General features: G+C 46.2%; 1 long non-coding RNA gene across 1 annotated transcript in view; it reads left to right on the forward strand.

The window, feature by feature from the left end:
* Positions 1–660: 660 nt before the first annotated feature.
* LOC309563658 overlaps positions 661–16070 on the forward strand; it is a 115124-nt gene continuing 99714 nt past the window's right edge. Inside the window, exon 1 of the long non-coding RNA XR_014225725.1 lies at positions 661–715. This is a non-coding gene — a long non-coding RNA (uncharacterized lncRNA). The remainder of the gene's footprint in view (positions 716–16070) is intronic.

Consider the following 16070-nt stretch of genomic DNA (forward strand, 5'->3'; position numbering starts at 1 on the left):
TGCTCTATATGTGTATGATATAGGTCTATAGCTGTCTAGGATTTATCTATAGTTGTATGGTATTGATCTATAGGTGTATGATATAGGTCTATAGGTATGTCCATGGTATAGGTCTATAGTTGTATGGTATTGCTATATAGTTGTATGGTATTAATCTATAAGTGTATGATATAGGTCTATAGTTGTATGATATTGGTCTACAGTATAGGTATATGTCTATGGTATAGGTCTATAGCTGTAAAGGATTGATCTATAGTTGTATGGTATAGGTCTATAGGTATGTCTATGGTATATATCTATAGTTGTATGGTATTGATCTATAGTGGTATTGATATATAGGTGTATGATTTATATCTATAGTGGTATGGTTGGTATTAGTAGGTAAGACTATATGTCAGCTTATTTCTGTGGTTCACTTTAGAATGTAGGCAGCTGCTCAGCACTTCCCCGTTCATGTGGTGGAATGTGATTCCCTGACAATATGAACATGGCAGCACTGACAGGCCAGCACACTGACAGTCTGACACATGCACCGTCAGGCCAGCGCCGAGCAGTACGGGGGGGGGGGGGGGGGGGGGGGGGGGGGGGGGGGGGGGAGGATATGAGGACAGGAAGCGGTAAGGGAAGCCATGCCTGTAGTGGGTGGTGGGGCGGGAGCGGTGCATTGTGGGAGTTGTAGTGTGAGGGAGGCGGGCGGAGCGCGGGAAGAGTTCAGGTGAGGGTCTCCTCCTCAGGTGTGTCCGCACATTTGGCGGGAAGTGTGTGAAGTGTTATGGCGGCAGTTCTCGGTGAATGAGACCTCCAGCTGTAGTTGGTATCCCTGTTATGTCGTTTCTCTGTGAATGTTGTGTGAGAAGCACGTGTATTAGTAAACAGACTGTGCAGAGGGGAGAGGCCGGACACAGCACAGGGGAGGGACGTTTATTGAACTCCTCCACTTATTACACACATAGGTTTGTCACCTCATCCCTTTATTCCAGGACACATATTAATTACACAGATTCCAGACATCCCAACCTGCAAAAACTAATTTCAGGGAGGTGGCAAAGTCATTTCAGGGAGGTGAGCCCCCCCCCCCCCACACACGCCGCCGCCGCCCCCCCCCACACGCACGCCTGCGCCGCACCCCCCCCCCCCTTTCCAATTTAACACTACCTGAGAGAATAATGAAATTAAATGTAATCAGTATACCTGGTCACTGGTACTGGTCACTGATGCTGGTACTGTTCACTGGTGCTGGTACTGTACTGGTCTGGTAACTGGTGCGGGTACTGGTCACTGGTGCGGGTACTGGTCACTGGTGCTGGTACCGGTCACTGATGCTGGTACTGGTCACTGATGCTGGTACTGGTCACTGATGCTCGTACTGGCCTGGTCACTGGTGCTGGTACTGGCCTGGTCACTGGTGCTGGTACTGGCCTGGTCACTGGTACTGGCCTGGTCACTGGTGCTGGTACTGGCCTGGTCACTGGTACTGGCCTGGTCACTGGTGCTGGTACTGGCCTCTTCACTGGTGCTGGTACTGGCCTGGTCACTGGTGCTGGTACTGGTCATTGGTGCTGGTACTGGCCTCTTCACTGGTGCTGGTACTGGCCTGGTCACTGGTGCTGGTACTGGCCTGGTCACTGGTGCTGGTACTGGTGCTGGTACTGGCCTGGTCACTGGTGCTGGTACTGGTCACTGGTGCTGGTACTGGCCTAGTCACTGGTGATGGTACTGGCCTGGTCACTGGTGCTGGTACTGGTCACTGGTGCTGGTACTGGCCTGGTCACTGGTGCTGGTACTGGCCTGGTCACTGGTGCTGGTACTGGTGCTGGTACTGGCCTGGTCACTGGTGCTGGTACTGGTCACTGGCCTAGTCACTGGTGATGGTACTGGCCTGGTCACTGGTGCTGGTACTGGTCACTGGTGCTGGTACTGGCCTGGTCACTGGTGCTGGTACTGGCCTGGTCACTGGTACTGGCCTGGTCACTGTTGCTGGTACTGGTCACTGGTGCTGGTACTGGCCTCTTCGCTGGTGCTGGTACTGGTACTGGCCTGGTCACTGGCCTGGTGCTGGTCACTGGTGCTGGTACTGGTGCTGGTGCTGGCCTGGTCACTAGTGCTGGTACTGGTCACTGATGCTGGTACTGGCCTGGTCACTGGTGCTGGTACTGGCCTGGTCACTGGTGCTGGTACTGGCCTGGTCACTGGTGCTGGTACTGGCCTGGTCACTGGTGCTGGTGCTGGTGCTGGTACTGGTCACTGGTGCTGGTGCTGGCCTGGTCACTGGTGCTGATAATGGTCACTGGTACTGGCCTGGTCACTGGTGCTGGTACTGGCCTGGTCACTGGTACTGGTCACTGGTACTGGTGCTGGTACTGGTCATTGGTGCTGGTACTGGTCACTGGTGCTGGTACTGGCCTGGTCACTGGTGCTGGCCTGGTCACTGGTGCTGGTACTGGTCACTGGTGCTGGTACTGGTCTGGTCACTGGTGCTTGTACTGGTCATTGGTGCTGGTACTGGTCACTGGTGCTGGTACTGGTCACTGGTGCTGGTACTGGTCTGGTCACTGGTGCTGGTCTCAGGTTCTGGCTCTCTGGTGCTGCTCTCAGGTTAGGTCACTGTGTCTGTCACAGAGTGGGGTGTCACGATGATTGGTCCCGCGCGCCAAAATGCCTCCTGGAGTAGACGATGTGGCTGTAGTAGAGAGCAAAGCTGCTGCTTGCTCTCTGCAGCTCCTCCCACAGGCGGAGTGCATGACTCATATCACTCCGCCTGTGAGCCGGATCTACTTTGGCTCCGACGTGATTTCTCTGTGCAGGCTTGCTGACAGCTGACACACTCTCCTGCATCGATGAGTCATCTCATCTGACTCACTGTGACTCACACACAGAGCCGGGATATTGCCCTGAGCTCGCGGGTGTCCGTGAGCTCAGGGCGGAAAGCGGGAGTCTCCTGCGACTTGCGGGAGACTTGAGATGTCTGAGATTCTGAGGCTGATATAAGGCACCAAGTGAGTTTAATTAGCACCTTAATCAGCCACAGAACCTGTGTATAATGTGTGTCCTGGTTTAAAGGGATGAGGTGACAACCCTATACACATGGTTATACCCAGGTAATGCCCCCACATGAATAAAATATAAAATCTGCATTTATTATATGTGTGCCGGGTGCCCTGAAACCTGCAGAGCATTGCAGCTGTGATTGCTCAGCTGCTGCAGACTATTCCTCCAGCCTGAGGCCTGTATGGGGGAGGTGACGGGGCTTCATATAGACTGGCGGTGATGGCAAAAATGCAAGTTTAAATCACGCCTTTGCCAACTGCTCCCCCTGAGGCTGCAATAGGCAGCTGATGGGGGTGCTTACAAGCCATGGTTGCAATGCGTTGCTCCTCGCCCCCCCTGCAAAGTTTACCCAACATGTAGGGATCAGCGGTGGCAAGCTACACATTAAAGCTAATGGGGAAGTGGCGCAAATGCCCTGCAACCATGCTCAGTCCACACAGTTTTGCTGTGTTATTTGGCAAAAATGGGGTTAAAACAGGCAATGAGGGGGGCGTGAATATCAAAAGAGGACAGGAGGTTGGGAGACTGTGAGAATACAGATAACAACTGTTACTCACTATCCCAACCGCCAACTAAGGGCACCACAGACGTGTTTATGGTTAAAAGATATAGATTTATTAGGCACGTATGCCTTGGATAGTAAATTCAAGACAGAAACTGAAAATGAGGCTGTGAACCATGGTGCTACAGAAACAACAAAAAATTAAAATCAAAGACAATAAGGCACCCATGCATATAATATCATACCATTCAATCATTAACACTGGAACCCTGCGAATACCAGCATACCTTGTAGGCTGGATAATTCACAAGGTACAGTGTGAGGACCTCATATGTTGTGGAGTACCCCTCTTGCGATCAAAAAGAACGGATCTGGCTGGAATTCACCAAAATAATGGACTCAATATAAAAAAAAAAAATATATTTCTTAAAGGAATGTTATAGGTATAGAGGAATTCCAACCTTCCAACCTGCAATTAACTGCCGAAAAATTGTCCAAGGTAAGTTCGCTGCCTGCTGTGGGTGACCACACACATTAGAAGATGTTTGAAAAAAGTAAACTTGATGGTCTGCGAGGAATTCACAATTGGATCATCACACAAGGAAAGTCCTTGATATTGGGAACAGATGAAAACCGCAGAGATCACTTAATGAAATTTAAGGTGGGTCTCAAGTGGACAGTCGATGTAAGTGGGGTAAATAGTTAATGCAGATGAAGATAAACCGTCCGTGTAGATGAAATCAACAGATCATAGGTTTACCTTTACATAGACTTCTTTATGTGCCGGTGTGTTGATCGTGTAGAGGGGGAGGATGGATGACGGTATTTTGCGGCACGGTCCCCCAGGTTCCATTAGCCTCTAGTAGTCACTCAACCCATCGGCGTTCTAACCCTCCATGTGGCTAAGCCGGCGGCTGCGGAAGTTGGCTTCCGGGTCAGAGGTATCCTCCCGTTCGTCACTTCCTGTAGAGCCGATAGCCGGACGCCTTCACGGGGAACAGCCTGGGGAGCGATAAGTGTTGGATCCTTGTGCTGGGGACTCGGTTGACGCTAGTGCATGGGTGCTCAGTGCACAATGCTGGACGCTGACGCGTTTCACCAACCAAGTTGGTTTCCTCAGAGCGGGGGCGTGGCATTGCTTTCTCACCGCCTGTACGGAGCCTCTGAAGCGCCATATAAACATGCTTTCAGAGGAAAGCGAGATTTTGATGTGGGTCCATAATGGCACTTTTCCACTGCATGGAAGCGAACGGTTCGGCTCTCAAAAACAGTACCACCTCGATTGTGGTTCCAAGAGGTACCATACCCGGTACCATATCCCACAATCCTTTGCATGCAGTCACTACTAGCCACTGATTGGTCAGAGAATCCCACCCACTTAACTTTAGTACTACTTTAGTGGAAAAGCAAACCATACCGTACCTTTCCAACACCGTACCATGCCACAGGGACACACAGAAAAACAATTGCTTCCTATGTGCCCCATTCACACTTCAGCTCAGCCTAGCGCTGTGCTAAAACGCAGACATGCTGCATTTGATTGCAGAACACCGACCCGAATTGTACTGCAATGTAGGGCAGAGTATTGCACTACCAAACATTGTAGTGAATTTAATTTTTTAATGTTAATTTTATCCAGCCTTTCCCTGATTTCGCCCTTCTGTTAACCATAGCGGCAAGTCCTGTGAAGTACTGCTAACCATACAGTCGTGGTTAGTGTACCCCTCCTTTTCCTGTGTAAAATACCTGGTTGATCCTGCCTGGTGCTTCCTACCCCTCTCTAAACTGAACACGTTGATCATGGCTGCTGAGCCCTGGTACCGTGGTCAGTTTACGTGCTTCCGTCACCCCGCTGCCTCTCCTTGCTCCCTCCTCCCTGCCTGTCAGCTAGTGACAGTGCCGATCTGCTCCCAGCCTTTCCCTTCTTGTTGCTATCATAACTTTGTTATGTTCATACAATCCCCAGTGTTAGATTAAGTATTGTGCCCTAGTATATGAACTTTAGAAAAAACAAATTGCCGTTTTATACCTTATTTCAGAGCACCTCTCGGCCCTCACGTGACAGACCGCCCCTTTCCTCCCGGCTGACGTCAGTGGGGGTTTTCGGCCCCTTTCACTGTAGTTGTGGGATCAGGAGAGGAGAGCGGGGGGCAGTCATGTGAGCGCTGAGATGCGCTCTGAAATAAGGTATAAAAAGGCATATTTTTTTATAAAGTACAAACACTGGGGCACATAACATTATCTAACAATGGGGATTGTATGAACTTAACAAAGTGGCTTTAGAACCGCTTTAAAGAATAAGTCCACTTTTTTACAAAAGCAAAAAAAAAAAGTGCATTTTTTTATTTTTCAAATGAGCTGACAAAGCATTACAACCGTCATTAGTGGATGGCAGGTGCAATGCCAGGCTCCTGTGGACATAACTCTCTAACTTTCCCAGCCACAAATGATTGGCCCATACACGTGACAGATTCCTGCTGTGCTCACACATGTGGGTTTGGATCCTAGTCCAAATATGCCTGAGCTCATCACTGGTGCCCATGATCTCGTAAGATTATGGACAGGAAAACTCAATAGCGAAAAAAATGATAAAGATGGTAAAAATAACATTTAATTACAGTCTTATTGGAGAGGGACCATGCATGAATAATTGGGTTTTTATCCATATCAAGACACTTCTCTGACACTTGTATTGAGTGCATTTATAACTAGACAAACACACTGGGGTACAAGTGTCACAGAAATGTCTTAGTATAAATAACCCAATTATCTATGCATGGTCCCTCTCCAGTAGGTCTTATATTTGATTTTTTTTATTTTTTTTTAGAGCTTGTTCACACAAGTTGTACAATACGGTACGCTCGGGCTGGGCTGTGTTTCCCAGCACAGGAATGTACATCCTTCTGCAGGAAGTTCCATTCATGTATATTAGGACACAGTGGTTACACAGACACAGCCGCTGTGTCCCAATATGACATTTGTGTGGGTCCCTGAACTCAACAGGTCACCATAGTTTCTACATCGGTGCCAGTAAAAGGGTTAATGCCAAGAGGAGGGCGACTTCATGATCATGTGATCGCTGTGATTGGCTCTCATAATTGGGAGCCTGTCAATCTGACTCCTGATCTGAAGCTGTGACCATGAGCTGTCAGAGACAACTGGGTCAGTGTATGGGGAGTTTTCAGCACACAGCCCCAGACCCTCATGGGCGCAATTGTGCCGTGTCTGAGCATAAGGCTCCATTCACATCTTTGCGTTCCTGGATCTGCCCGTGATCCCGAATCAGGTCAAATCGCGGGATGCCCGTGTGATTTCCACCACTTCCACCAACACCCTAAACGTGCCGCGATTGTTGTCCGATGAATCGCAGTAGAATCGTGAAAATAGAGTCACGGTACACCTGTCGCCCAAAAGAAATAGAAGAAGTATGAGATAAGTGGAGGAGAGGGGCTGGAGGCTACGCCACCGAACACAAACGATCTGAAATAAGGTATCTGTCACCTGTGTATATTGGGCTATTGGTGCTGAAACTTGAGAGCACACCAATTATTGCCATGTTTAAAGTGTCATTGAACGCACATCCTTAAAAACTATCAATACAGTCGGTTCACACTAATCCGACTTAAAGTCGCCCGCGACTTCATCGCGGCTTGCAAACGACTTCTCATAATAGAAGTCAATGCAAGTCGCTCTGACTTCGCAAAAAAATAGTGCAGGAACCTTTTTCTAAGTCGGAGCGACTTGAGTCGCTCTGATTAGAACGGTTCCATTGCACAGCATTGGGAGCTACTTGTCAGGCGACCAAGTTGCCTGACAAGTCGGAGTAGTGTGAACCGGCTCTTACATGCTGTTCATACTCACTGAATCACTGAGATTCGTATTCTGCATAAAGCCTGGTTGATTCTGCTGTTCTCTGCTTCCACCTTCGGTCCATGTCCCCACTGTAGTTGGGGATTTTGAAGAGCCGTGATGGCAGCTCTTTACATGCTCAATTTTCAGTGTATTTTTTACCCTGAGCATTTCCTCCCTCCTGAGCAGCCCATGTGACTATAGAGTCACACATGTGGGTGTATATATAGTGCTATATGACAGCCCGCTCCCCCCATTCTCCTCCAAGCCCAGCAACCAGCTAAACACAATGGGGGGGATATTACATGTAGATTGATGGAGGCTTCACCTTTTTTGGACATGTTGGGGGAGAGCTGGGTCATGTGACAGCTGTATATCGATTAGGAAAAAGGTACTTTATTTATTAACCACTTGTCGACCGCCTTATGCGCAGCTCGGCTGCGCATAATCACGTAGATCTAGACACAGCGGGAGGCAGACCGCAGGAGGAGCAGGCGCGACCGCCACCGGCCTCCTGCAATCTTCAGTTAGACTGACAGGAGAGCCGTCTGGAATGTAAACAATGCAAGACGGCTCTCCTGTCAGAGAGGCAGGGAAAGATCGTGTGATTCAGCTAAGCTCTGTGCCCTTGTTCAACCCATCCCCCCCCCCCCCCCACAGTTAGAAAGCCCATATAGGGAACACGTTTAACACCTTGATCGCCCCTAGTTAACCCCTTCCCTGCCAGTGTTTATACAGGAACAGTGCATATTATATAGCACTAATCACTGTAATAATATCACTGGTCCCCAAAAAGTGTCACTTAGTGTCAGATTTGTCTGCCGCAAAGCAGGAAGTAAAAAAAAAGCACATTGCTCCACGGGGGAAGCTGATCTTCAGGTCTGGTGGCCGCGATTTCCGGCATGCACCCGCCATCGCTCCCCGTGAAGATAGAACTGCGGTCTGCCGTTGTAAACATGACTGACCACTGTTCTATCAGCAATTAACACAGGGCTCCTGTGTTCCCCCTATTTAGGAACACAAGTCTCTGTGTTCATTCCATAAGTACATCCCCCACACAGTTAGAAAGCACCCCCTAGGGACACATTTAACCCTTTGATTGCCCCTGGTGTTAAACCCTTTCCTGCCAGTGTCATTAGTACAGTAACAGTGCATATTTTTAGCAGTGATTACTGTAGTAATGTCACTGGTCCCCCAAAAAGTGTAAAAAATGTCAGTTTGGTGTCCGATCTGTCCACCGCAATGTCGCAGTCCCGCTAAAAATCGCTGATCGCTGCCATTACTAGTAAAAAAAAAAAAAAAAAAAATGACATAAATCTTTCCCCTATTTTGTAGACACGATAACTTTTGTGCAAACCAATCAATGTATACTTATTGGGATTTTTTTTCACCAAAAATTTGTACAAGAATACAAATTGGCCTAAAATGATGAAAACAAATTGATTTTTAAATGTTTTTTATTAGGAATGTTATATAGCAGAAAGTGAAAAACATATATATATTTTTCAGAATTGTCGCTTTATAGCGCACAAAATAAAAATGAGGTGATCAAATGCCACCAAAAGCTCTATTTGTGGGAAAAAAAAGGACATCAATTTTTTTGGGGTACAGCATCGCACAACCGCGCAATTTTCAGTTAAAGTAACGCAGTGCCATATTGCAAAAAATGGCTTGGTCATAAATGGGGGTAAATCTTCCGGAGGTCAAGTGGTTAAGCAGTGTGTGTTTTAGTATCACTTTAGGGATCCATTTTTCATGGACGGAAATCTCCCCCACACGTTTTGCTAAAGGATTTCATGTATCTCAAAACAATAACCCTTCTTAAATACCAGTGTGGAGAATATCCTCTGTTGTGTTGCAGTATGCCAGTATTTCATTGAATACATGTATACAAGGTTGGTTTATTTAGATAAGTTTTCCCTATCAATCGTTATAACTGGGATGCATCAGAGAGGTAATGCATTAAACTTGGCTTGTGTTTTAAAACCGTTTGCAGAACGATTCCTGGTGTTTATGGGAGTAGTTAAACGTATTCAAAGTTGCTGCGTCCTGCAAAATCCTGCGCTCTATAGTGCACTTCTTTCTTCTTTCTGGCTTTATAGGTTCTTTCATTGGATTACTCTTATAAGGCCAGTTTGTTTGTCAAACAAAGTAGTACAAATAGGGAATCATTTATCTGGAAATGTTGGCTGTTTAGCTATTGATGGTGGGCTAATGTACTGTAGATACAATACAAATTCTCTTTTATTGTCAAAGTGCTGAGCAGGCATGTCTGCGTTCTTGTGATGCTGAAGAGAAGTCCTGAAGCATTGCAAATAGCCTGGATCTTCTCCTTCCCTGCAGGGGTATAGATGAGATCTTCTGGGCCCTGAAGTGGAATTTGGCGCTGACACATCACTGCATCTCCTTACTGAGTACATTTAGAGAGATGGGACAAGGCTGTGATAGCATTTGGGGGGAGGGTGGTAATAACTGTTCTTGAAGAGAAAGTTGTGGCTCCCCAGGAACTGGAGGTCCAGCATTAGTTACTGAGAAATACATTTTAATCTCTGTATATACATGCATGGTATAAACATAATGGACTAGGTGGGACTTTAGATGAGACCCAAGCTGGTGTTGCCCGGCGTCTCCATCCCTATAACAAAACACAAAATGAGGTTGAAGGATTGTAAGAGGTGCATGAAAGTCAGCCAGCCCCCAGTTTGATGTACTCACCTTCCAGTCTGTCACCAACCAAATAAGACCTGTCTCTTGGTACAAAGAACAGGGGTTTAGTTGACACACATTTGCAAACGCATGTGAAAGCTGCAGAGCCACGTCACGGCACCCTGTTTAAATCTGCAGTCCTACACTCTTAATTTAGTGTCCTCACACTGGAGGCACATGGCCGCTAATGGGTGGATGGGGAACAGGTGAGAGGGAGACAGCCCAACCTCCCCCAACCCATCCCCATGCACGACTGGCTATTGTCTCAAAAAGTTCAAATAATTAGGTTAAAATATAACCATGGTGCAAACTGGAGAAGACCAGCTGAAAAGCATTACACCTCCATCCCCTTGGTGGATGCAGTATATGGATAGGAAGGGATTTTATATATGGGGCATGGCCTGTAAAGCACACTGCCTTTGAAATCCCTTATTTCCTTTGGGACTTTATATGAGACAAGCAGGTCATGCTATTGGTCTCCATCCCTGTATACGGAAAACACTAGGGTCAAATCAAAAACTGCATCCACCAAAAACGCACGAAAATCGCACGGTGGGACTTTAGATGAGGCACCAAGCTGTAAGCAAGGCGTCTCCATCCCTGGTTGCTTTAAACATAATGGACTAGGTGGGACTTTAGATGAGACCCAAGCTGGTGTTGCCCGGCGTCTCCATCCCTATAACAAAACACAAAATGAGGTTGAAGGATTGTAAGAGGTGCATGAAAGTCAGCCAGCCCCCAGTTTGATGTACTCACCTTCCAGTCTGTCACCAACCAAATAAGACCTGTCTCTTGGTACAAAGAACAGGGGTTTAGTTGACACACATTTGCAAACGCATGTGAAAGCTGCAGAGCCACGTCACGGCACCCTGTTTAAATCTGCAGTCCTACACTCTTAATTTAGTGTCCTCACACTGGAGGCACATGGCCGCTAATGGGTGGATGGGGAACAGGTGAGAGGGAGACAGCCCAACCTCCCCCAACCCATCCCCATGCACGACTGGCTATTGTCTCAAAAAGTTCAAATAATTAGGTTAAAATATAACCATGGTGCAAACTGGAGAAGACCAGCTGAAAAGCATTACACCTCCATCCCCTTGGTGGATGCAGTATATGGATAGGAAGGGATTTTATATATGGGGCATGGCCTGTAAAGCACACTGCCTTTGAAATCCCTTATTTCCTTTGGGACTTTATATGAGACAAGCAGGTCATGCTATTGGTCTCCATCCCTGTATACGGAAAACACTAGGGTCAAATCAAAAACTGCATCCACCAAAAACGCACGAAAATCGCACGGTGGGACTTTAGATGAGGCACCAAGCTGTAAGCAAGGCGTCTCCATCCCTGGTTGCTTTAAACATAATGGACTAGGTGGGACTTTAGATGAGACCCAAGCTGGTGTTGCCCGGCGTCTCCATCCCTATAACAAAACACAAAATGAGGTTGAAGGATTGTAAGAGGTGCATGAAAGTCAGCCAGCCCCCAGTTTGATGTACTCACCTTCCAGTCTGTCACCAACCAAATAAGACCTGTCTCTTGGTACAAAGAACAGGGGTTTAGTTGACACACATTTGCAAACGCATGTGAAAGCTGCAGAGCCACGTCACGGCACCCTGTTTAAATCTGCAGTCCTACACTCTTAATTTAGTGTCCTCACACTGGAGGCACATGGCCGCTAATGGGTGGATGGGGAACAGGTGAGAGGGAGACAGCCCAACCTCCCCCAACCCATCCCCATGCACGACTGGCTATTGTCTCAAAAAGTTCAAATAATTAGGTTAAAATATAACCATGGTGCAAACTGGAGAAGACCAGCTGAAAAGCATTACACCTCCATCCCCTTGGTGGATGCAGTATATGGATAGGAAGGGATTTTATATATGGGGCATGGCCTGTAAAGCACACTGCCTTTGAAATCCCTTATTTCCTTTGGGACTTTATATGAGACAAGCAGGTCATGCTATTGGTCTCCATCCCTGTATACGGAAAACACTAGGGTCAAATCAAAAACTGCATCCACCAAAAACGCACGAAAATCGCACGGTGGGACTTTAGATGAGGCACCAAGCTGTAAGCAAGGCGTCTCCATCCCTGGTTGCTTTAAACATAATGGACTAGGTGGGACTTTAGATGAGACCCAAGCTGGTGTTGCCCGGCGTCTCCATCCCTATAACAAAACACAAAATGAGGTTGAAGGATTGTAAGAGGTGCATGAAAGTCAGCCAGCCCCCAGTTTGATGTACTCACCTTCCAGTCTGTCACCAACCAAATAAGACCTGTCTCTTGGTACAAAGAACAGGGGTTTAGTTGACACACATTTGCAAACGCATGTGAAAGCTGCAGAGCCACGTCACGGCACCCTGTTTAAATCTGCAGTCCTACACTCTTAATTTAGTGTCCTCACACTGGAGGCACATGGCCGCTAATGGGTGGATGGGGAACAGGTGAGAGGGAGACAGCCCAACCTCCCCCAACCCATCCCCATGCACGACTGGCTATTGTCTCAAAAAGTTCAAATAATTAGGTTAAAATATAACCATGGTGCAAACTGGAGAAGACCAGCTGAAAAGCATTACACCTCCATCCCCTTGGTGGATGCAGTATATGGATAGGAAGGGATTTTATATATGGGGCATGGCCTGTAAAGCACACTGCCTTTGAAATCCCTTATTTCCTTTGGGACTTTATATGAGACAAGCAGGTCATGCTATTGGTCTCCATCCCTGTATACGGAAAACACTAGGGTCAAATCAAAAACTGCATCCACCAAAAACGCACGAAAATCGCACGGTGGGACTTTAGATGAGTACAGTACATCAAACTGGGGGCTGGCTGACTTTCATGCACCTCTTACAATCCTTCAACCTCATTTTGTATACATGCATGGTATTTTTGTCTTCTGTCTGCCAATGACCTTGGCATTATATTAACTCTTCTGCTACGTACTATACTCACATTCCCAAGACTATGACATGAAACTGTCCCACCTATGTACTGCCTTCAGTTGTCATATTCATGTGGAACTTCACCCTAAAGTGGAAATTTGCTTTATGCTTCCCCCCTTCTATTTTTGGCACTTTTTTTGGGTGGCAGCAGGAACCTGGTTTTGACACGTCACAAGTCCCAAAATGCTGCAGTACCATTCACAAATCACAGCACGGCTTGCACATGGGCAGTTGGCTGTGTTGCCAAAAAAAAAAGTCAAATTTGGATTTGCTTGATCACAGCACAATTTTCCACTTTGCAACAGACCATTTCTAGATCATGTTCAAGTATGGCTTCTTCTTTGCATGATATCGCTTTACCATGCATTTTTGGATGGCATTGCGAACTGTGCAGAGAGTGATTTTTTTTACGTAATCATAAGTACTGATGTTCATCAGAGAATCATGTTTGATTTTAATTCAGTGGGTCCGAAAATCACAGGCATTCAATAATGCATTTCGGCCTTGTTCCTTACACACAGAGATTTCTCCTGATTCTCTTAATCTTTTAATGATATTATGTACTGTAGATGATGATATATTTACCGTCTTTACAATTTTAGGTTAAGGAACGTTATTCAGAAATTATTCGACAAAAATGAAAAAGATAGAAAAAAATAGAGCCCTAATTTCTCAAAACAAGGTGGACTTTGTAGGCATAACATGAAGCAATTTGTATTTAAACATTTATAAAAAAATCTTTTATTTCCAAAATATTAAGAGACAACGATATAAAATCATGATTGCACCCTCTATATTTAATAGATCAGGAATACCCAATCCCAAATATGGAGATACAAGTCCAGCCAGGCAGCGTTATATGGTGTAGAAAAAGTCCATCAATAGGAGTATAGTTTATGATATTAGCGTGGATGTCAGGGGCCAAGTCCTCAGTTTCTCCATACTTGTATGTCAATGCGTTTCGTGAGATTAACTTGCTTCCTCAGGACTGATTGGATGGGTGCTGTTATAAAATTCAAGATGTACAAACATTGTGTAAGTATCATATATCTTTAAGAGAAAACATTACATTTAGCATATTTATATATTAGAGCTGCACGATTAATCGTTAAAAAAAAATGTGACCTCGATTCAACCCCCCTCACTATCTTAATTCGGCATTTCCTTGATGCATACAGTGCAGCCCGTTCTCTGCTCACTCACAGATGTCAGAAAAAAAAAAAAAGAGCCTCCGTCAAATTTTTAACGTTTCTAAGTGCTGAGGGATAAGTCCCCGTTCACACTAAGGCGACCTGTGAGGCGACCTGGTCGCCTCACAGGTCGCAGTAGGTCGCCTCCCATAGGGAAGCTGCGGACCCGTTCTAATAGGAGCGACACAAGTCGCTCCGACTTAGAAAAAGGGTCCGCAGCTTCTTTGGGGCGACCAGGAGGCGACCGCCATAGACTTCAATGTTATGAAGTCTGTGGCGGCCGCTCCGAGGTCGCGGTGCGAAGTAGCGTCGCTTGTATGTGAACGGGGCCTTACTATTAACACGTTCTTCAATGTATCATTTGGTTCTTTTAGATCTAAGGAATGAACTTTGGTCTGTAAATAAAGGCAGTCCAACCACTTCAAGGCCTCTTTCACACGGCCGCTCCGTTTTTTATCTCCGCTCCAGCACTTTTTTTTTTTTTTCACGGACACGGATGACACTTGTAAGAAAGAAGAGGGAAAAAGCGCCGCTTGAGTGCAGTAGAAGAGGTTTATTAAACAAAAAAGTTATGGTGACTCACATCTGTAAATTCATTGCAGTGCGCTGCGTTGTAGTCCAATGGCTGGGTGCCTGCTCTGGTTCCGGTGCGGTCCTATCGTCCGGGAGAGGTCCGGGGATAGGCTCAGACGACTTCTGGGTCGGATCGGCGGTGGAACTGCGGAGAGCTGGAGCGGCGGCCGGCAGCGTCTGACGTCCACTCTAAGAACTGTGGATCAACACCCCTGCTTCTCCCCTCCCTGAACCGAGACTAGCCCATCTCCACAACTTTGCATCACAGGCACACAAACCCTCCATCCAATCCCTTCCAAGGTCCTTCAAGCTCACACATTTTTTCGATGTGCCAGTGCCCTAATTGACCACCATCTGACCTATTGTTCTTACTTGCAGCCAACAAAAGGACTAGCACCCCCTGTGAGTGCCTAAAATATACACGGATGACACTTGTGTCATCCGGTCCGTATGTCCGCATATCATCCCATCCGTTTGAGGATGATATACGGACATAATGTATGTCTATGGGGATTGCGGATGTCAGCGGATGACACCGCTGACATCCGATTTTGCATCCGTTCCGTTTTTAAAATGGAAGAAAAATAGGGTTCTGTTCCGCTCCAAAATACGGAAAAGAACTGAAAGGATGCAAATCAGGTGTCAGCAGATGGTCATCCGCTGACATCCGCAATCCCATTGACTTGCATTATGTTCGTATATCATCCGCAAACGGATGGGGTGATATATGGACATACGGAGCGGCCGTGTGAAAGAGGCCAAACACTAAGCGTTTTTCTGACACTTGTTGCTTACAAGCTAAAATCAGTATTTTTTGCTAGAAAATTAGAACCCCCAAACTTTATATACATATATATTTATTAGCAGAGACTCTAGAGAATAAAATGGCAGTCATTGCAATATTTTATGTCACACTGTATTTGTGCAGCGGACTTTCAAAAGCAATTTTTAGGGGAAAAATACACTTTAATGAATTTAAAAAAAAAAACTAAACAGTAAAGTTAGCCCAATTTTTTTTTTTTATAATGTGTTACGCCGAGAATCGTGACCTTAATTCTAAGTAACAAAATCGTGATTCTCATTTTATCCAGAATCATGCAGCTGTAATATATTCATGTACGTATGTGTGTCTATAGATTACATTCTCAAAAATGATTCAAATATTATAAATTACTTATGCTTGCCTGATAAACTTTGAATGTAGGAAAATGGGCAGTAGCAGATTATTTTTATATAGTTGTCTCTTAATATTTG

Source organism: Pelophylax lessonae (genome assembly GCF_965119305.1).
Source record: "Pelophylax lessonae genome assembly, chromosome: 9".
Lineage (NCBI taxonomy): Eukaryota > Metazoa > Chordata > Amphibia > Anura > Ranidae > Pelophylax > Pelophylax lessonae.